The following is a 22,132-nucleotide window of genomic DNA, read 5'->3' on the forward strand; positions in this document are numbered from 1 at the left end:
CCAATAAACACAAGAGTCTTGTGTGGTTAACCCATAACCATGATGATTGTAATGTACCAAATGTCAATGAAAAGAAGATTTTATATGCTTGACCTATAACTATGGTTTTGTAGATAACACATAACCAAATGCTAATGGAAAAAATAATTTTGTATAATTAACGCCTAACCTAGTTAATGATAGCAAGCTTGGAGAGAGATTTTCTATAGTTTAGACATAAAAAATTGTAATACTTACCTTGTATGACACAACCAATGGACTTCAAAAATAGCGTGAGAGAAAAAAAATGATATTGCTCCAAAACTTTGACATTGGGATATGCTTAAAGGCTGATTCATAGTTACATATTCCTTCATCCTACTGACAGAAGTGGTCACGGTAAATGATTCTATCCTACGTAATCAATCTGATGTCAAATGCGCAATCGCATGGGCATTCTTCACAAATTATGATCCATTGAATAAGACAACCAATGGGAAACCTAGGGAAGCATGGAAGACAATCCACCAGATCTGATTGAAGATTTATACTTCTAGATTCTTTGACTTTGGTTGACCTTCGAATAAAAGCTTCCTGCAAGGTACAAATTGCCATATTTGTAAGTGTTGATGGCTTTGAGCCACTTCCAATTCTGTGAGTTCCTCGGACTCTTATTACCGCTGAGGGAATGCTTCTCATCCTGTTTCTCAAAAGTGACGTCGCTATAAATTTATTTTTTTTTAAATGGGAGGGGCTAGTTCTCTTTAGAAGTATTATGGGCCCTTTTTTTTTTACATATATATTACATATGCATGTCAAGATCACTGACAGCCGTCACATCGAAACTTTAATTGCCATCATTTCCATGGATCAATATAAGCTGCAGCAGCTCCGCAGGAATCGAAACCAGCCGAGAGACGTGCAAACCACCCGCCCGACCGCCACATCATACACTTACATGCTATGTCGCTATAAATTTCTCATTTAGGCAATTTCTGGCATGCATGACTTCTCCTAGTAAATTTTTGTTTTTAATCGCTTGTTCTAAAAATGTACTCAGAATTTTGTATGAGACACCATTTCTATGATCGGAAGTGTCTATGTTGGACTCACTATAAATCCTAGAACTGCTTGAAGTTCCCTTACAAAGAGGCATTCGATGATCAATTGTGCGAGCCCTATGGAGGTGGTTCACTAAAAGGGCATTGCCCTTACACCAAAACCTATAAATATTAATAAACTTTTCAAACCAGTAATTAAAATCCTTATAAAAATAATTATAAATTTCATGGTATCAATATTTTTATAAATTTCATGGTATCAATGTGTGGACCTAGGTTGATTCTCCCAAATTACTTCTGAAAGACGTGTGGAAAGAATCAACTTTCACTATGAAATTCATAATTGCCACCTAAAAATCTTAATTACCAGTTTGGAAAGTTTACTAACACCTCCAAATTTTAGTGTAATAACAAACCTCTTCACAAAAAAAAAGTGAAAACTGTTAATTAGAAACCCCAATTGGGCTGGACATGGTTTGGGGCACCGGGATTTAAACTCGGGACGTGGAAATCACCTGTTTGAAGAGTTATTAGGCATTTCCGATGGCTGGACATCCTTTCAGTACCTATTATTTGGTCAATCTCTATTTACATTGTAAGAAGAAAAGCAGGGCTTCTTTGACTATTATTGAACCAAAAATGGAGATGTCATTCTGCCTCCAATATGGCTACGGATCCTTACCTCTTCTACCAGAGATTTAGACACCCTCGTCACTATCTTTCTTACCCTTGCTCATTGTAAAAGAACCTATGTTATTTGTTTACTCTTGTATTCTTCTTTTGATTTTCCCATTGTATTTAACAAGACTTGACCCTTGGAAATGACAGGGAGCAGGAAAGTGTTCCATTTGTCGATAGCTTCAATGATATATTGGCATGCAATCCCAAAAATACAGGAAATTTAAAATGGCTCTAGCTCTGACTCTAAACAGCGAAGGATGGATGAAGCCATGGGTGCTTCTACATATTTTGATTTGGGTGCTAGTATGATGTTGGTTCTAAGTTCAAGTAATGCAGTTTCATTGCATTTTGTAAACAACTTGAAGTTGCTAGGAGTGTAGGTGGATTGATTCTAGCTGCCATTGAAGTCTTCCAGTTTACTGGTTTTTCAAGAACCTCCAGCCTTCCGAAATGGCTAGGAATGTAAGGGCTCTATTTTTGCAAAGGACGAGTTCTGTGATCCCAATGCCATGCATGCAGCAATGATGATAGACGTCGCTTACTTGCAGGGATTGGTGGTAGGCATTCTTTCTGTTCAGCAAACGTGTCTAGAGAATGTCGTGTTCGATATTCTGGTATGTAACGAGGAAGAAAATGTGAAGGCAAGCATCTGGTGTGTAACGAGGAAGAAAATGTGAAGGCAAGCATCTTGGCTATTACTCCATTGATCTACAGTTTCCTCAACCCAGTGAGCATGTTAATATCTTTGGTATTCTATGCTCCTTACACTTGTGCCCCTCTCATCCTTCATTGTTGTTAATTTGCATAACACTTCTACAAACCTATGATCTATTCTATGACTACATCGCGCAAATAATATAGGAGATGCATTTGAGCGATGATAGAAATCCATAATTAGCCGAAGGGTGCCCTATTTTAGTTTATTAAAATATAATTAATTATTTTTAATTTATTAAGATTAAATTTGAATAGCTTCTCAATAATAATAATGTATAAATTTTAGAATTTACAATATTAATAATAAGTTTTTCATGTTTAAAATAATATTGGTATTAAAAAGGTTTCTACTAATATTTACATTTCTTTTTTATCAGCCGAAAAAAACACTATTATTTATTTTAATATAAAATGTAGTACATATGTCTTGTCACTTTTTTCTTCTTTGACTTACAGAATTTATCGGAATCTATCCATAACATCAAGTATCTTTTGAACCCTCCTTAACTGCTTAGGAATGTTTTGTGCTAAAACTATACTAATGTTACTTAATACAATTTTTTTTGCTTCCAATCTAAAAAGTATTCATCTTCTATTACATTTTGTATCAATAAACCTTCTTTCTCTGATTGCCTTTCACATTATCTTTAACACTAATCCATTTCATCTCCTATCTTTGTTTATGAATAATTAATAGTACCTGCATTGGTCATAACACCATGATCAAAAGAAGAAAAATAAAACTTACCTGTATCCCTTGATATGCCTCTTTTTGAAAGTAAGTCAGTTGTCCAATTTTGTTCTCTATATATGTGATTGAAATTCACTTTCTGAAAGGTCCTTATCAATGTTTTGATATGATTCATCCAATTGATTAATATAGGTGGATTGAAGTCGTTTTGTCCCTTGACCCAATCAACTATACCTTTGGCATCCCCATATATCTGAATTTGTTCAATGCCAAGCCATTTGGCCGCTATCAGCACTCCCCACAAGGCAATGATTTCAGCTCTGCTATTAGTACCTCTCCCACCTTCCCACCAGAAGTGATGGAACTTCTCTAACTCTAAATAGATCACTGCTCCATAGCCACATACTCTCCTTGAACAAGCACCATCAAAGAACCCCATAAGATATGATTGCAAGCCATCGTATTAATAATATCCTCGTGTAATTCCAATCCTTTCTGGTCAAAAATAATAGCATTTTTCCGCCACCATATAATCCATAAGATGTACAACGGTAGTGTCTAGTATCTTCGATCTTTAATCCATGTTCTGAAGCACGTTGTCAACTTTTTGAAAGGTCCCTTATCTACAATATTAAGATGCCCTGACACTCCCTCCCAAATTTCCTTTGCATAAATACATTTCATAAAGAGATGGTTAATCTCTTCCTCCCCCTTCCCGCATAATATGCAAATGCTCGATCCATGTATACCTCTCCTTTGTAGATTCTTCCATGCCACTATCTAATTTTGCATGTCTAACCAACTAAAACACTTTGATTTTATTCGGTGCTTTCCATTTCCATATGATCTGAAATTGGAAATTACAATTATTATCTATATCCTCTTTTGGTAGGCTCGAATATATATATTTTACCATCGAAGACCCCTTTTTAAGTGTACCTTCCCATGACATTTGATCCACGTCATTAATTAATGATATCTATGTGTTCCTAAGAATAGTGATGTGTGCCTCCCACTCCTCATAGCATTCATCAGGTAAGCCCAGATCCTTTGCTTTAAACCACGCCTGGATTTCCAAGTGATGAAAATCGTGATTGCAAATCTGATTAAGATGGAAAATGCATGTGTTATTAATATGATTGAGTATCTGAGTTGATAAGGTGTGACTTCCATGCATACCTATGATGGCATCTAACCCAATCATAATCCTAGATCTGTCTCCCACAGACCATCGCACTTGTCCCAATAAAAAATGCATAACCTGTAGCATACCTCTCCAAATATATGATGTCTAAGTTTTCTTCCTGGCCCCATTGCAAATCCATGATGAGAAAGTATGACCATACATATATTTGTCCTTTATAATACTTGGCCAAATACCTTCTCCCTCTACCGCTCTCCATGTATATCTAATTAAGAAAGCCTTGTTGAAATTATCAGGATCAATAATACCCCAACCTCTGTGTTCAATAGTTGTTGTTATGAGTGACCATCAAGCTAAATGTATATTTCCTGTATTCTCTCCTATGTGAGCACCTGACCATAAAAATCGCCCCATTATAGATCTTATCCTTCTGATAATTTCCTTTGGCAAAAGAAAAATATGCATCCAATAAACTGAAAGGTTTTGTAAAATTGATTTCAACATAATATGTCTCCCTCCCAATGACATCCATTTATGTGTCCAAACATCTAGTTTATGATTGAAATTCTCTATTAACCAATCCCAATCCTTAATTTTGTAGCCACATGGTTTCAAGTTGAAGCCCAAATAAGTGAATCCATTAGTCAACAGACTAGATGACACCCCTAGTAGCTCTTTAATTTCCTTCAACAGTGTTACTTCACATTCATTGTGTAATAACTTCACTTGGCTTCATTCATTAACAGACTTGTAGCATCCCCAAAAGACTTAATAATTTTATGTAAAATGGACCACTCAACCAAAGTAATCTATCCTCCAAATAACAAATCGTCAATGAACATGAGATGAGTAACCCTTTGTTGCTTAGATACTCGAACCCCACGGATTGGTCCTTTGTCCCGGGCATCTATAAGTTTCCTACTCATCATATCTATCACCATAAGAAAGAGTAAGGGTGACAAAGTGCAACCTTGTCTCAACCCCCGATATGCAAAAAAAAAAACTTAGAAGGAAATCCATTGATTATCACTGCAAAATTTGTGGTCCTAATACACCCCATTATCCATCTATAGTTTTGTGGACTCATACCCATTTTTATCATAATCAATAATAATAATTCCCAGTCTATACAATCATAAGATTTAATCAAATCCACCTTAAGGAGACAGGAATTCTGACCATTGGCTTTAATGGAATGGATCATCTCCTGCGCAATGTCGATAGCATCTTGTATCTGCCTCCCTTCCATAAATCAAATCATTGTTAAAGTTTTATCAAAGAATTAAGTGTATCCTATGCTTTCTCACTTTGTTAATAGTTAGTCTCATTTATTTATTTTAAGAATGGATTGGATTATTGATGAGCCTAGATATTGCAACAATAATGCTGCAACGCCCAGGGCTACCAGTTTTACTTATCAACCCAGGGTTCGTACAAACTTGGAGGTGATAGTGCTATATGCACAAGTAGAAGTGAAGGTCCTGCCTGTTGTCACTGTTTATCTGGCAAGAGACCCCAGGGGTTCCAAGCCAAACTTTTATAGGTTCAGAAGAAGCTTAATTCTTTCATGGAAGGAGAACAAACCTTGTCCTAAGAGAGAGCTATTCTACTACAGGAATGAAGAAAACAGCATGAAATGCTAAACTTGCACCATAACCTAACTTAATCAATCAAACAACTATGCTAAGAAGAATTGCTAATTTAACATTAACCTAATGCTAATTATCTATGTTGCAGAAGAAAAAAAACATTAAAACTAGACTAAGGGGTAAATAATGGAACTTAGGTTAAATCTGGTTTCAAGCAGAAAAAGCAGTCGAAGGACGAAATCAGTGAGAGGAGGACGTGAGGGAGCAACAGTGCGTAAGAACTGTTGGATTAGTCAGGTGAAAGGTAAATGAATGGCGGGGATTTGATCACAGGAGGTTACGTAGGTAGATGGGCGAACAAGGGAGCAAAGGAGATGAATGGCTGAGATTTAATCGCGTGGGTGAGGCCAAGAGATGGACGAGCAAGGCTGACAGGAGCGATGAACGGCTAAGATCTTATCGCGCGGGTGAAGGCAAGAGATGGATAGATGAGGCTAGTCGGCAAATGGACAGCGAAGATTAGATCGCGGGCAAAAGAATGTGCGGAAATGGTGGAGTGGGTTTAGAGGGCAGTAAGTTGTTTATCGCGTGCCCTCAAAGCTGTAAGTGGTTTTCTCAAATTTTACGCGATTAGCCTCCCCGGGCGACACGTAGCACGGGGAAACCACCCATTTCGCGTGCTCTCGAGCGGATAATGGTCAGACAAAAATCCACGTGATATGGTGCTATAGTCGTTGGATCAAGTGGGTCTGATCAATAGTGGAGATTGACCAAGCTAGTTGGCAATCAAGTGAAGTGACAGACGTCGTATCAGGTAAGGCAGATCGACGGTGGGGACTTAAAGTTCATAAAGTGAATGGTGGACTCCATGCGAGGCGGCAGTTGAAGAAAATAGTGAATCAGACAGTGATTGTGAAGGTTTGTTGGTGATCGGACGGTGAGGAAGCGATGGAGGGGGAACGTGCTAGAGGCAGTTTCAAAGGAAAATGACAGAGAAAACCAGTGCGGGTAAACAGCTAATTGTATTTAAACAGCGAACTCCATAGCCCATGCGAGAACTAGAAACTGTGTTTTTGGGGTTGCTGGAGGGTCTCTGCCTCAAGTCATGGTCCCAGAGGGAGGAGATGAGGCCGAGACACCTGCACACAACCTGATAGTAATATTTTCCTCTAATCCAACCTGTGAATTAAAAACACAAATGAAAGTAACCTACAGCAGATGCAACTACAGAAACAGATGAACAGAAATAGGAAGTTATTCAAATAAGTGAACAGAACCAGAAAGTTGCTTAACCAAATGAATCAGAACCAGAAACTTCTTGAGCAAATGCATCAGCAAACCATGAAACTACTTAACAAATAAACAGAATAGAACTCTATGCTAGAATAACAATATAGTAAAGAGGAGTTGTGGCTGCTTGGGTCAGGCCCTAACCCAAGAGCTTCAGCCCTCAAAGTTTAACTCAGATTTGGCTTAAACATAACTCATCTTTATTATAGAAACCATGGATTACAGAGCAAATTCACAAGTCTTTGTAGTTCAGAAAATAAAACAGAGTTTTACAAATGAAGTTTGATTCCTAGTGAGGTTTTAAGCCTCTCTATTTATACATATGAAATCTCCAACAACTTCCTCTCAAATTAGGGTTGTTTGGCTCCCAACTCAAAATAAATTGTTTTCTGTAATTTTCACTTGCTTGGTTGTCTTTTAGTCCTCATGATGTGGTTGTTTGCACTCTGAGCTGGTGGAGGAATATTTGAATGGAGAGGTAGTAGATGAGGAGGATTGACCTCCTATAATTCCTCTACCTTGTCCCATTCGAGTCTTGACCAAGGCCTTTTCTGTAGTTCTTTGCTTTTATCCTTTATACCTTCATTTCTCCTTGATTTTATCCTTTATTCCTGCATTATATGCACATTAGACCACAAAGCCAAATATCCAACTCTAACTAATTTCATAAACAAAATATAATCAAAAGTATGCAATAAGTTGTGAGAATAGTTGGTTTGACTAAACTAGGAGATGAATTAAGGCCAATTAAGGCCCATATAATTACTCAATAATGAGGTTCATCATCACCCCCCTACTGAAAGTGTTTCTCATCCTCTGAGAAACTTAGTGGCTCTGATAGCCTCTCTGGCATCCCATGCTTCTGTTGTGGTCTCTTCTTCTTGTTCATAGAAGCATGCTTTCCTTTCTGCTTCTTCCCACTGCCTCTTTTCCTCTTCTTCTTTTCTCTAATCTTCAAATTGTGTGCCAGTGTGTTCTATTTTAGCAGGCATGTATATTATCATCTCTTAGCAGCTTAAATATATCCTCAAAATGTGAAATTGCTTTCCCTTGGGAAGCAAGATATCTAAGTGCTAGCTGAGGATCATTTGCAATCAGATTATGGGTGCTGAGTAGGGCCATGGGATTTGATTGTTCAGCTCTGATGAAAAGAGGTTCATTTTTCTCTCTGGCCAATATTCTTTCATCTCTGCAACCCTTGACTTCTCATGGTTTAGCCATGATGCCAAAGCCATTAATTGTAGATCTCCTAGCTCTGCATTAGGATCCCAATTATTCATGTCTATGAGGGCCATGTTATGCAAGTAAAACTCAGCCATTTTGGCCCCATCCTTTAGTGCACTTTGATCACAAAGATCAATAAACTATCTGCAATCCTAAAATGGCATGTGCTCCTTTGTGTTAGTGTTTAAATCTGAAATTGTAGCCATTGTTCTCTGAGGTAAAGATCATAGGATTTAGTTGGCATCCTACACTGGATGGCTTCCAAGGATGGGTTGGCCATACATGCTAGCTGGTTTTCCTTTTCCTGGGGTTGTCCTCTCTGTTTTTCTTATCTTCTTCCTTTTGCTGTTCTTTCACATCTCCATCAGTTTCTTCCTTTGTTTCCTCCTCTTGTTTCAGCATCATCTTCCTTGTCTTATTTCAGCATGTTCCTCTGTATTAGTTTCTTCTTCACCCATCTCATCCCCATCTAGCTTTGTATCTTCTTCTTCGTGTTTTGCCCCCTCCTCACTAACAGAAGGACTAGCATCATAAGTGAGGATTTTGATTTCATCTTCTGCTGGTAAGTTTCTGAAGACTGGCCATGTTATGGGGATCCTGAGGCTTTAGAGGGCATCCTTAATGAGGATCTTGATCAACCCATGGTGAACCAACTGTTGGGAATTTCCTTCCTTTGCTTTGTTGTTAGAGTCTATGAGTGATTGCATCAAGAAATAGGGTATGCTGAGTCTTTGGTGAACTGGTGTTTCTACCCCAAATCTTAATTCTTCAAGCATTCTCAAATGGTTGCCATAACAACACTGTATCTATGGACTCTTGCATTTTATTTTGACTTATTAAATAATTTCCTTTTTGCCACCTTTTCACTTATAAACCAACTACCTCTTAACCTTTACAAATTTTGATCAAATGATGCATATGAGTGAGTGAGTAGGATACTTACCTGTGGTCTTGATGCCATGTTGCAGTTGTCAAAGATCAGAGATGTTTTTGATGGTCATTATTCTTCCTCCTCTGCTGTCTGTTGATGGTTTATTAGCTTTTGCAGGTGTTTGTGACTGAAGATCTGATGTTGTTGTTGCTGTTGTGGAGATCTTAGCTTTGATGATGTTGCTGTTGTTGTGGAGCTCTTAGATCTGATGTTGTTGCTGTTGTGGAGCTCTTGGATATGATGTTGTTGTTGCTGTTGTGGAGCTCTTGGATTACCTCTTGGCAATGTTTGGTGTCTTCCTTAGGATTCTTGATCATGTTGCTAGATGGTGTTGTGAGGATGTTGTAATGAATGGACAAAGGGAGTAGGAGTGTATGTGGATGCAGGGATGATGGTAATGGTTGAGGTGATTCTGTTAGAAAACACAATCTTCACCTGAATGGAAGCAATGAGGTAAAAACAATAGAATTGATGGAGGGATGCATTGGTAAAGAGTGGAGGAGATGAAATATATGTGAGGTAGGGTTCCCTTTAGATCTTCTCTCTACTCCTTAGTTGTCTTTCTCACCCACCTGCACATAACAATTATGTTTTTTTTTCTTATATATATATATATATATATATATATATATATATATATATATATATATAGATATATTTAAACAAAATACCTAGGTCGCCTCAGAGAGGTTTTCACCCTAGATATCTACCTTGGGCGCCTCAGGAAGGTTTTCACCTAAGGATCTTCTTATCCTTTTCATTTTTCTCATCCTTGAGCTGCTTCATGAGGTTTTCAACCCAAAGATGGGACTCAGGCACCTTATAGAGGTTTTCACCTAAATCTTTATTCTTTTTCATTTGTCAGTAAACGGATGAGGGAGGAGCTGGAACTTGCTCCACCATCATCATTGTCTTGTTAATGTTGTCAATGAACTATTGTCTTGATAAATGCCTCTTGTACATTTTCAATATGTGTCCATTAACTAGCAATGGAATGGCTTCTTCATCAATAGTCCTGATTTTCACTGAACCATTGTCATGGCACCTTTCCACCACATAAGGTCTTAGCCATATTGTTCTTAACTTGCCCTTAAAATCTTTAAACCTGGAATCATATAACAATGCCCAGTCTCCTTCTTGAAATTACTTCTCCTTGATGTGCCTATCATGTCAGACCTTCCTCTGAAGCTGAGCTATCTTTGTATGTAGGAGGGCTTGCATTCTGAATTTATCCAAGCCATTCAAATGCAACAACCTTTCTTTTTGTGCATGACTGAGATCTAAATCTAGTTGGGCTACCATCCTCAATGTGTTATATTCAAATTCAATAGAAAGAATAGCCTTTTTACCATAGACCAACTCATAGGGTGTAAATCCAGTGGTGGTCTTCCATGTTGTATTATAGGCCCAGGTGGCCTCAACTAGTCTCTCTGCCCAATCCTTCCTACTGCTGCTCACCACCTTGGTTAAGATTTTCTCCAGTGCCCTATTGGTCACCTCCACTTGCCTATTAGCTTGTGTATGATAAGGAGTGGAGGTCCTATGCTTGATTTTGTGGTGGCTGAGCAGTTCTTCAATTCTGCTGGAGGTAAACTCGCTGCCTTGGTCTGTGACTAGCTCTCTAGGGTACCCAAATTTGTAGAATATATTCTCCCTTAGGAACTCAATCACCTATTCTTCTGTTGCTGCCTTAATTGCCTTGGTTTCAGCCCATTTAGTCAAATAATCAGTGCACACAATGGTGTGTTGTTTTTGCTTTGAAGGAGGGTTGATAGGCCCAATGGGGTCCATGCCCCACTTGTCAAATGGCTCGAAAGTTACTTGAGGTTATAGGGGAATTTCATCTCTCAGAGTAGGATTTCCCATCCTCTGGCACAGATCACACTGACTAATGTACTTCTTTACATCATGATGAAGAGTAGGCCAATAATATCCTGCTTGCAACAGTTTCAATGTTGTCCTCTTTGCTGCAAAATGACCTCCAGAAGGCCCATCATGATAGGTCAGAAGGATGTCAAAGACTTCTTCTTCCCTTACACACCTTCGTAAGATTTGATCTGGGCCAAGTTTGAACAGATTGCCCCCAATCCAGGTGAAGGGGGTGCTCTTTCTGATTATCTTGCTCTTTTCTTTGGAGGGCAAGTTTGGTGGGAACTGTGATGATACCAGATAGTTTGCTATATCAGCAAACCATGGGGAGAGAACTGAAATAAAAAACAAATGCTCATCTGGTAACTAGTCATCCACCATTCCTTCTTCACCTGCAGGTAGATTTATTCTAGATAAAAAGTTAGCAACAACATTTTCCTTACCAGGCTTATCAATAATGGTTAGATCAAATCGTTGTAATAGAAGCAACCATATTATAATTCTAGCATTTACATCTGGTTTTTTCATTAAATATTTGATTGCAGCATGATCAGTATGCACAAATGTTTGATAGCCTGTAATGTAATGCGTAAATTTGTTCAATGAATGCACAACTGCTAGGAGTTCTTTTTCAGTCATAATATAGTTTAGCTCGGCCTTTGACAAGTTTTCACTAATAAAATAGATGGCATAAGGAAATTTCTCCTCTTCCTGACCTAAGGCTACTCGTATAGCTTTCTGTGACGCATCAGCATGAATATGAAAGGGTAGGGCCCAGTTTGGGCCTCTAAGGATTGGTACAGTAGTCAACTTACCCTTGAGAATGTCTAAGGCCTCTTGGCAGTTCTTTGACCATATAAATTCAGAATCTTTGGCCAACAATCCAAACACAACTTGTTAAAGTCCTTTATGAACCTCCGATAGTATCCAGCCAATCCTAAGAAACTTTTGACATCTTTCTACTTTTGTGGAGGTGGGACCCCTTGGATGATTGCTATTTTGTTTGGGTCCACCTGCAGTCATTTTTGAGATATTGAATGACCTAACACAATCCCTTCAGTCATTAAGAATTCACACTTTTCTGGATTGAGAGACATATTCATTTCAATGCATTTGTGTAATACTTTTCCTAGGTTAGTCAGGGCTTCTTGGAAATCACAGCCATGAGGTGTAAATTCATCCATATATATTTCCACAGCATCATGTACAAATTCAGCAAAGATACTCAAGACTTCTCTATGAAAAGTGACAGGAGCATTGCATAGGCGGAAAGGAAGGACCCTATAAGCAAAAGTACCCCAAGGACAGTTGAATGTGGTCTTGTCCTGATCTTCTGGGCAGATTTGGATTTGGTTATACCCACTAAATCCATCTAGGAAAGAAAATAATTTCTTCCCTGCCAGGCCATCTAGCACTTGGTCAATGAAGGGTAGGGGAAAATGATCCTTCTTGGTGGCTTTGTTCAACTCCCTATAATCCACACAAATCCTCCACTTGCCATTTTTCTTGGGTACTAATACTAAAGGAGAGACCCACTCACTATCTGAGATAGGGTAAATAAATCCTGCATCTAGCAGTTTTTGTAGTTCTTCCTTGACTATCTCTTTAAGAGCTAGATTCATCCTCCTTTGTGGTTTCCTGACTGGCTTGCAACCTTCTTGGATGTAGATGTGGTGAGTACACACTGAGGGGTGTACTCCCTTCATTTCCTTATAGCTCCAAGCAAAGGCTTCTAGGTTCTCCCTCAGCAGGTTGCATAGCTTTTCCTCTTCCAAAGCAGAAAGAGATGGATTAATTTGCAAAGCTTTCTCTGGGCCAAATTCTATGGTTTTGACATGGAGTGGGTTGGAATTGGCCAGGCATACATCAATTGGATTTTTGTTCAGGGTTAATGGCAGGGAACTAGGAGTTGGATTTTGGAGCAGGTGGTTAATTAAATCATCCTCATCTTGTTTTCCTCCTCCTATGATTGCTTCCAAAGTATAAAGTTGGGCAGAGTAACCCTCATCTTCTTCCTCCTCCTCTAACCATAAAGGTAAATCATGTTCTAGAGAAGGTTGAGCAGGAGGGTATAGGACTAATTGTTTGGACATATGCCCATTCTTGATGGTCATATTCCCAGCTCTGCAGCTAATGTAAGCATCAACTGTGGCTAGCCATGGCCTCCCAAGGATGAGAGGGTAACCAGTAAGCTTAGCCTTAGGCTGGAGAACTAGGAAATCTACAGGGTATTCCCAGGAATCAATGGAGACCATCACATCCTCCACAATTCCCTCAGGGGTGACTGTGGAACGGTCTGCAAGTTGCAGCATTGTTGTGGTCTTTCTCAATGACCCTTGGAGGTTGAGTTTGAGCATGGTGTCCTTAGTCATCACATTAATGGCAGCCCCAAGATCAATCAGAGTGTGTGGGACAATGGTGCCATTGATGTGCACATCTACTACAGGGCTTCCAGGGTCCAAATATTTTGGACATATTACCTACCCCAGCATTAAGTCAAACAACTGCCCAATGACATTAATGGTAGGGGCATCCCTTTTTCTTCTTCCTGGATGCTTGAAGAACTTCTCCTTAATCAATTTATTGTAAATAGGCACATCTTTGATTGCTTGGAGAAGGGGGATCTTTACACATAAATTTTTCAATTCTCCCAGAAGTTTAGTTTCTTCTGGGGTAGGCTGGAGTGGTTGGGTTAATCTTTGAGGAAAGGGTGGATTTACTTTAAGGTTGCTTTCCTCTCTTTCTTCCTCAACCTCCCTATGTGGAGAAGGAGGTTGGTTGTCTGGGATAATTCTCCCAGATCTTAGGTTGATCTCTTGGATTTCTATAGCATAAGCTGGGTATGATGTCTCTCCATTGTATGCTTGTTGAGCTTGCCTATAGTTTGGGTTCAGATTTTGTTGGGCGGGCATCTGGGGTTACTTAGGTGGAGTAGAGTGTAGCAGTTGTGGTTGGTTAGGTGGTCGATGCAATACAGCTGGAACATTGTTAAATTGGGGCCTCCACCCCTAGGGTGGGGTATTCCACTGATGTTGTGGCTGAACGTAAGGTTGAAATGACTGGTTGGCTAGCTGGGATTGATATTGAGATGCATAGGACCAAGGAGGGGGTGTAGACCAGGAAGGATGAGCAGGGGGTCCCCAAGAAGGTATAGTGGTGGCTTGGTTGGGGTTGTAGTATGCATGGGATGGCCCTTGCATACCCTGCTAGTATGGTCTAGGCCCAGGAGGTCTCCTTTGGTTGATGTAGCAAAGCTGCTCAGTGACCCCTTCAGCTCCTTGATATACAACTTTGAGTCCAGGTAAAGAAGGGCACTTGTATGTGGAGTGGTTTTCTTCACAGACTGAGAAAATCTGAATACAGTTTAATGGACATTCGTTCCTAGGATGCCTCCTAGTGCATCTAGGACAAAAAATGGCCAAGGCTCTCTCTGCTTCCTCTTGCTTCCTTTTGATGTTCATGGTGTCCAATTACAAGGCAAGGGTTTGCATCATGTCACTTTTGAAATCTTCCAGCATATTTCCAATTTCACCTTTGATGGATAAGTTAGAGGATGATGTACTAGCCATAGGTTGACTACCCCTACCCTTTTTCCTGGCTAACCTAGAATGGTTTCTAAAGACAGTCTTAATGTCCTCATAGGGTAATTGGTAGACATCTCCTCCTGTTATCATATGTAAGGTATCCAGAAGATCTTCCCTTACTCCTCTAAGAAAGACCAACTTTAGTGAGTCAGGGTTAAGTGTGCACCTAGCCCTTTTGTAACTAAGCTAGAATCTTTCTTCATAGTCTTCTAGCGATTCATCTTGGCCTATGGTCATCCTGAAAATATCTTCTTTAGTATCCTTTGACCTACAGTAGTCCATATATTTGTTGTTGAAAAAAAATTGCATCTGAGCCCACGTTGTGATGCTATCTCTGGGTAAACCCATGAACCAGTGTAATGCTACATTCTTTAGGGTAGATGGGAATAGTTTTAACTTTTTCTCATCATCTTTATAGTCATAGGTTCAACATATGACAGAAAATTCAAATAGGAAAGTGTCAGGGTCCTCTATAGGCAGGCCATGGAAATGAGGTAGAGCGGAGGGGATTATATTCTTCATCTTAGTGTCCCCATTGGTTTCCATGATGGGGAAGGTACTCTCAATTCTCTCTCTATCTCCCCTATCATTTTGGTTTCCAGCCATTGGTTCAGTAGGAATGGGTTCTTCCTCTTCTTCTTCTTTTGTAGGTTCCCCAAATAAGTAAGTTTTCTCACCTAAAGGGTCTTCCAATTCACCGTCACTAAAGAAGAGATAAGGTTGCCTATTGGATGCAGTGGGGGTATTTGACAAGAATTTTCCTAAATTGTCCCTAATCCTACGAGGCATGAAAAGAAATGTTTTTGGGTTGGTTTTTTGTAAGATTTTGTTAAAGCTAGAAATCACTTGCAGAATGGAAAGGAAAGCAGATAATGACAACTGAAAGAAAGAAAGAAACTATATTACTTTTGCATAAATAAACTAATGGAAGAAAGTTGAAGACTAGAAGTAGAAGAAAAGAAAGTTTGGAGACTAGAAATAGAAGAAAGCAGTAATTACTTCTACTTAGACACCTCCCCGGAAACGGCACCAAAAAGTGATGAGCCTAGGTATTGCAACAATAATGCTGCAACTCCCAGGGCTACCAGCTTTACTTATCAACCTGGGGTTCATACAAACTTGGAGGTGATAGTGCTATATGCACAAGTAGAAGTGAAGGTCCTGCCTGTTGTCACTGTTTATCTGGCAAGAGACCCCAGGGGTTCCAAGCCAAACTTCTATAGAGTCAGAAGAAGCTTAATTCTTTGATGGAAGGAGAGAAAACCTTATTCTAAGAGAGAGCTATTCTACTGCAGGAATGAAGAAAACAACATGAAATGCTAAACTTGCACCATAACCTAACTTAATCAATCAAACAGCTATGCTAAGAAGAATTTCTAATTTAACATTAACCTAATGCTAATTATCTATGTTGCAGAAGAAAAAAACATTAAAACTAGACTAAGGGGTAAACAATGGAACTTAGGCTAAATCGGGTTTCAGGCGGAAAAAGCAGTCGGAGGTCGAAATCAGTGAGAGGAGGACGTGAGGGAGCAACAGTGCATAAGAACCGTTGGATTAGTTGGGTGAAAGGTAAATGAATGGCGGGGATTTGATCGTAGGAGGTTACGTAGGTAGATGGGTGAACAAGGGAGCAAAGGAGATGAATGGCTGAGATTTAATCGCACAAGTGAGGCCAAGAGATGGACGGGCGAGGCTAACAGGAGCGATGAACGGCTAAGATCTTATCACGCGGGTGAAGGCAAGAGATGGACGGATGAGGCTAGTCAGCAGATGGATGGCGGAGGTTAAATCGCAGGCAAAAGAACGTGTGGGAATGGCGAAGCGGGTTTAGAGGGCGGTAAGCTGTTTATCGCACGCCCTCAAAGCTGTCGGTTCTTTTCTCAAATTTTATGTGATTAGCCTCCCCGGGTGACACGTAGCACGGGGAAACCACCCATTTCGCGTGCTCTCAGGCGGATAACGATCGAACATAAATCCATGTGATATGGTGCGATAGTCGTTGGAGCAAGCGGGGCTGATCAACGGTGGAGATCAACCAAGATAGTTGGCGAGCGAGTGAAGCGACAGTTGTCGGATCAGGCAAGGCAGATCGACAGTGGGGACTTAAAGTTCATAAAGTGAATGGTGGACTCTACGCGAGGTGACAGTTGAAGAAAATAGTGAATCGAATGGTGATTGTGAAGGTTTGTTGGTGATCGGACGGAGAGCAAGCAATGGAGGGGTAACATGCTGGAGGCGGTTCCAAAGGAAAATTAAAGAGAAAACTAGTGCGGGTAAACAACTAAATGTATTTAAACAGCGAACTCCATAGCCCATGCGAGAACCAGAAACTGTGTTTTTGGAGTCACTAGAGGGTCTCTGCCTCAAATCATGGTCCCAGAGGGAGGAGATGAGGTCGAGACACCTGTGCACAACCTGATAGTAATATTTTCCTCTAATCCAACCTGTGAATTAAAAACACAAATGAAAGTAACCTACAGTAGATGCAACTACAGAAATGGATGAACAGAAACAGGAAGTTATTCAAATAAGTGAATAGAACCAGAAAGTTGCTTAACCAAATGAATCAGAACCAGAAACTTCTTGAGCAAATGCATCAGCAAACCATGAAACTACTTAACAAATAAACAAAACAGAACTCTATGCTAGAATAACAATACAATAAATAGGAGTTGTGGTTGCTTGGGTCGGGACCTAAACCAAGGGCTTTAGCCCTTGAAATTTAACTCAGAGTTGGCTTAAACAAAGCTCATCTTTATTATAGAAACCATGGATTACAAAGAAAATTCACAAGTCTTTGCAATTCAGAAAATAAAACGAAGCTTTACAAATGAAGTCTGAATCCTAGTGAGGTCCTAAGCCTCTCTATTTATACATATGAAGTCTCCAACAACTTCCTCTCAAATTAGGGTGGTTTGGCTCCCAACTCAAAATAAACTGTTTTCTGTCCTTTTCACTTGCTTGGCTATCTTTTAGTCCTCATGATGTGGTTGTTTGCACTCCGAGCTGGCGGAGGAATATTCAAATGGAGGGGTAGTAAATGAGGAGGATTAACCTCCTATAATTCCTCTACCTTGTCCCATTCGAGTCTTGACCAAGGTCTTTGCTATAGTTCTTTGTTTTTATCCTTTATACCTACATTTCTCCTTGCTTTTATCCTTTATTCCTGCATTATATGCACATTAGACCACAAAGCCAAATATCCAACTCTAACTCATTTCATAAACAAAATATAATCAAAAGTATGCAATAAGTTGTGAGAATAGTTGGTTAGACTAAGCTAGGAGGTGAATTAAGACCAATTAATGCCCATATAATTACTCAATAATGAGGCTCATCAATTATGACAAAATGTAAGTATAAATTTACTTTCATGTATTCATACAGAGTAAATTGGTTTTTTTTTTATAAACTTTTAATTATTAGATATCTTATTCATGAAATAATTTCGAAGTGGGGGAAATGAATAGTTATTAGATAAATATATAATTTCTTATCAAATATAAAATTAGATTTGAATATATTCCCAATAATAATAATGTGTACATTCTAGCATTTACAGTATTAATAATAAGTTTTTCATGTTTAAAATAATATTAGAATTAAAAAGGTTTTTACTAATATTTAAATTTTCTTTTTGCAAGGTTTTATCATTTAATTGTAAAAGCTTTATCAAAGAATTAATTGTATCCTATGCTTTCTCACTTTGTTAATAGTTAGTCTCATTTATTTATTTTAAGAATGGATTGGATTATGAAAAAAGGTAAGTATAAATTTACTTTCATGTATTCATATGGTGTAATTTGGTTTGTTTTCTTATAAATTTTTTATTATTAGATATCTTATTCATGAATTAATTTTGAAGTGAGAGAAATGAATAGTCACTAGATAAATCTGTAATTTCTTATAAAATATAAAATGAATAGACACTTCCTTGTGTATATACAAATTTTAGCAAATAAGATAATAATCAAAGTATTGAATTATTTCTCAATTTGATAGGATTTTGCAAATAACATAATCCTTAGAGTATTGAGTTATTCTTGAATTTGACATGATATCAAAGTTAAACATCTTCCAACAGCACAACTTTTGATGTTTCACTCATGCTATGTTATGCCATGCAAATCTCTTGGTTGTCAATTACCATTCATTAGGTTTATAATATAATCCATTGGGTTTATAATATAAATTCCTTGGGTTTATTAATTGCATTGTGACAAATATTGTCTCGGTATGAAATTTAATCATGGTCAACCATGGTCCAATGTCGCATTGTGACAAGGATTGTCTCGATATGAAAATCAACCATGGCCAACGATGGTCAACCATGTTTATTTTAGGGTTTATAATATTTATCTTAGGGTTTATATACCTTGGGTTTATAATATTAATCCCTTGGGTCTAATATCAATCTCTTGGGTTTATTAATCTAAAAGTTCATATTCCTAGGGTGTAATATTATTCATTGTGTTTATAATATTAATCCTAGGGTTTAATATAAATCCCTTGGGTTTATAATCATGGTCAACCATCATCAACCATCGTCAATCATGGTCAATCATGGTCAATTGTGGTCTAACATCACATTGTGAAAAATATTGACATAATATGAAAAATGAAAAACAACCATGGTCAACCATGTTCAATCTTGGTCAACCATGGCTAAACATCACATTGTGACAAAGATTGTCTTAATATGAAAATCAATCATGGTCAACCATGGTCCAACATCTCATTGTGACAAATATTGTTTCAGAATATGAAAATCAACCATGGTCACATTGTGACGAAGATTTTCCCTTGGTCCAACATCACATTATTACAACCATGGTCGTCCATTATCAACTATGGTCAACCATGGTCCAACATTGCATTATGACAAATATCATCTCAATATGAAAATAAACCATAAGTAACCATGGTCCAATGTTGTATTGTGACAAAGATTGTCTCAATATGAAAATTAATCATGGTCAACTATTGTCAATCATGGTCAATGATCGTTAATAACCATGGTCGCATTATGACAAATATTGTCTGATTGTTCAACGTCACATTGTGTCAATGATGGTCAATCATGGACCAATGTCGCATTGTGACAAAGATTCTCAATACGAAAATCAACCATGGTCCAATGTCTCATTATGACAATGATTCTCTCAATATGAAAATCATTCATGGTCAACCATGGTCCAATGTCGCATTATGACAAAGATTGTCTCACTATGAAAATTAACCATGCTCAACCATCGTCCAACGTTGCATTGTGACAACGATTGTCTCAATATGAAAATCAACCATGGTCCAATGTCGCATTGTGACAAAGATTATCTCACTATGAAAATCAACCATGGTCAACCATCGTCCAACGTCGCATTGTGACAACGATTGTCTCAACATGAAAATCAACCATGGTCATCCATGGTCAACCATAATATCAATAATATCAATCCCTCGGGTTTATAATATCAATCCTTTGGGTTATTAATCTAAGGTTTCATATTCCTAGGATATAATATTATTCATAAGTTTATAATATTAATCCCTTAGTTTAAATATAAATCATGGTCAACCAAGGGTTTATATACTGTGGATTTATAATATTAGCCCCTCAAGTTTAATAATATTAGTCTCTTCAGTTTATATTACCTTGAGGTTTTAATATTAACCCATTGGGTTTATTATTCCCTTGGGTTTATAGTATCAATCCATTAGGTCTATTAATCTAAGGGTTCATATTATTAGGGTATAATACTAAAACCCCAAGGGATTATAAACCCAAGGGAATAATACTAATCGAAGGGATAATAAACCCAAGAGATTAATACTAAAAACCCAAGGGGTTAATACTAAAACCCAAGAAATTATAAACCCAAGGGAATAATATTAAACCCTAGGGATTAATATTATAAACCTAAACCCTAATATAAATAATATAAACCCTAAAATAAGCATGGTTGACCATGGTTGTAAATGGTTGATTTTCATTTTGAGATAGTCGTTGTCACAATGTGATGTTGGACCATGGTTGACCATGGTCAACCATATTTATTCAAGGGTATTTCATATTTATCTTAGGGTGTATATACCTTAAGTTTATAATATTATTTCCTTGGTTTTAATTGTATTCCTTCGGATTTATAATCCCTTGGATTTAATACTAAAAACCCAAGGAATTATAAACCGTAGGGAATAATATTATACCATGGGAATTTGAACCCTTAGATTAATAAACCTAAGGGATTGATATTATAAACCCAAAGGGATTTAATATACCCAAGAGGTTAATATTAAAACCCCAAGGGATTATAAACCCAAGGGAATAATAAACCTAAGGGATTAATACTAAAATCCCTAGAGTTTATATTCCCTTAGGTTTTTGGTATTAATCCCTTGGGTTTATTATTCCCTTGGGTATAATATTATTCATATGGTTTATAAACTTAAGAGACTAATATTATAAATCCAAGGGATTGATATTATAAACCCAAGGGATTAATGCTAAAAACCCAAACGAATAGAAACCCTAGGGTTTTTAGTATTAATCTCTTAGATTTATTATCCCTTAGATTAATATTATTCCCTTGGGTTTATAATCCCTTGGGGTTTTAGTATTAACCCCTTGGGTTTATTATTCTCTTGGGTTTATAATATCAGTTCCTTGGGTTTATTAATCTAAGGGTTCATATTCCCAGTGTATAATATTATTCATAGGGTTTGTAATTAATATTAATCCCTAAGGTTTAATATTATTCCCTAGGGTTTATAATTCCTTGGGTTTTTAGTATTAAAACTAAGGGATTATAAACCCAAAGGAATAATATTAAACCCAAGGAATTAATATTATAAACCGAAGGTATATAAACCCTAATATAAATATTATAAACCCTAGAATAAAGATGGTTGACCATGGTCAATCATGGTCCAATGTCGTATAGTGAAAATCAATCGTTCTCAACCATGTTTATTTTAGAGTTTATAATATCTTTCTTAGGGTTTATATACCTTTGGTTTATAATATCTATCTTGGGTTTATATACCTTGGGTTGATAATATTAATCCCTTTGGTTTAATAGTATTCCCTTTGGTTTTTAGTATTAATCCCTTGGGTTTATTATTCCTTGGGTTAATATTATTGCCTTGGATTTATAATCCCTTAGGGTTTTAGTATTAAACCCTAGTAATATGAACCCTTACATTTATAAACGTGAGGGATTGATATTATAAACCCAAGGGTTAATACTAAAAACCCAAGGTATTGTGAACCCGAGGGACTAATATTATAAATCCAAGGTATATAAATCATTGGATGACCATGATTTACATTGAACCTAAAAGATTAATATTATAAACCTATGAATAATAT

The 22,132-nt window shown here is 37.7% G+C and overlaps 1 pseudogene; it reads right to left on the reverse strand.

Annotated features, from left to right (window-relative positions):
- Positions 1 to 393: 393 nt before the first annotated feature.
- Positions 394 to 3,568, reverse strand: LOC149178517 (uncharacterized; annotated as a pseudogene).
- Between the last annotated feature and the right edge of the window lie 18,564 nt (positions 3,569 to 22,132).

This window comes from Pinus tabuliformis, chromosome 4_1 (genome assembly GCF_031772625.1).
Source record: "Pinus tabuliformis cultivar Carrire ecotype Pingquan chromosome 4_1, CPIR1, whole genome shotgun sequence".
Lineage (NCBI taxonomy): Eukaryota > Viridiplantae > Streptophyta > Pinopsida > Pinales > Pinaceae > Pinus > Pinus tabuliformis.